Below are 1,682 nucleotides of genomic sequence, written 5' to 3'. Positions count from 1 at the left end.
CTCACTGGCCCGCGCCCGCCCTTGACCTAGCCGCCGCCGCCCTCTCCACTGCCCCGTAAGCCTTTGCCTCTCCTCTCCTCTCCCCTGCCCTCCCCTCTCTCTCTCTCTCTCTCTATCTCTGCTCTCTGCTGTCTCTCTCTCTAAGTGTTGGATGTATGAACCCTAGCTAGGAGATGTAGCAGAGAGAGAGCAATTTATTTTAGGGCAATTTAGCAAATTTAGTTTAGGGAAAATTTAGTTTAGTGCAATTTAGTTTAGGGCAAATTAGTTTAGGGCAAATAAAAAACAGTAGCAAATTGGTTTTTGTAGGTATGAAAAACAGTAACTAAAATTTAAAAAAAACAGCAGCTAATTAGTTTTTGTAGGTATATAAATTAGTTATAGAAACAGTAGCAAAAATTTATAAAAAGCTGTAGCTAATTAGGGCAGTAGAAGCTAGGGCCAATATTTTTTTAGCAAATGAGCAAATTTAGCTAGGGAAAATTTGTTTAGGGTAGTAGCTAATGCAATAGCTAATTAATTAGGGTCAGTAGCAGAGAGAGAGAGAGAGAGAGAGCGAGAGAGAGATCATTTAGGAAAAAAACAGTAGCAAATAAAAACTAATGCAATAGCCTATACAATGTTGTTGTTTTTAACACTTGGTTAATTTGCGAAGTCTTGGAAATCTGTCATATAATGTTGCCATGTTCTCTTGAGATAGCATCGATCAAATCTGTTATATGAAATTGTGCCAATTGTCGAAGAATATCCGAGTGGCCTATGTTTTTCCGGAATGTTGATTCATTTCCGTTTCGGCAAATTTTAGGCGCTCCATATGTCCACTTTTTAGCAAAGGTCATGCCAAAAATTTCTGTGATTTTCTGCATGACTTGTGCTAGAAACTAGGACATATGGAGTACCCGGAATTTGCGAGAAGGGGAATGAATCAACATTCCGACCAAATATAGGTCCCTTTTTCATTTCATTATATCTTTTATTTACAGTTGTTGAATAGGAAACATGTCTACCGACGCCGAAGTCGCGGGTGGTTCTGCTCGCCTCGAAGACCCCATCGAGGCGGCAAATCACTATTTCCATTACCTGGACGAACACCAGATGGGGTTGCATGGTGGCGGCAGTGGCACCAACCCCGACACTGGCACCGGCACCGACACCACCCCGAGACCGGCAACGATGCTGTCGTAGCCAATAAAGCACCGAAGAAGAAGGGGACACGAAGACGAAACAAGCTTGGCATCGGACAAATTGTGGTCACGGAGATGCACCCCAAGAAGTTAGAGCCAACGGTGCTGGAGGAAGCGCGCAAGTGCTGGGGCAATCAACTTGGATGCATCCATAGGGAAACCGCCAACATCTACGACGAGAGGTTGAGGCTCATACCACATATGGAGAACATGCTCCTAAAGAAGTTGCACAATAGGTTCTTGTTCCCTGACCGCAAGGAAAAAGAATATGAAGATCCATGGAAAGACATCGCCATGACAAAGATAAACGACAAGGCGATGGTGACGTTCACCAACGACTTGTCCGCCTGGAAAGTTCGGTTGAAAAAAGCGATTGCGAAGAATGAACCGTGGTCCAAGATTCATGCTGACAATTCGTCAATAATAGAAGAGAACTTTGCAAAATTCAAGGAGAATTGCGCTAAAGAAAGTGTCAAGGCAAAGTCGAAGAAAATAAAG

At 43.2% G+C, this 1,682-nt stretch overlaps 1 pseudogene; it reads right to left on the bottom strand.

Moving 5' to 3' along the window:
- Positions 1-1,107, bottom strand: part of LOC123171059 (glutamate-1-semialdehyde 2,1-aminomutase, chloroplastic-like) — a 43,235-nt pseudogene extending 42,128 nt beyond the window's left edge.
- Between the last annotated feature and the right edge of the window lie 575 nt (positions 1,108-1,682).

Source organism: Triticum aestivum, chromosome 7D (genome assembly GCF_018294505.1).
Source record: "Triticum aestivum cultivar Chinese Spring chromosome 7D, IWGSC CS RefSeq v2.1, whole genome shotgun sequence".
Lineage (NCBI taxonomy): Eukaryota > Viridiplantae > Streptophyta > Magnoliopsida > Poales > Poaceae > Triticum > Triticum aestivum.
Note: the sequence above shows the minus strand (reverse complement) of the source record. Positions and strands in the feature narration are given on the sequence as shown.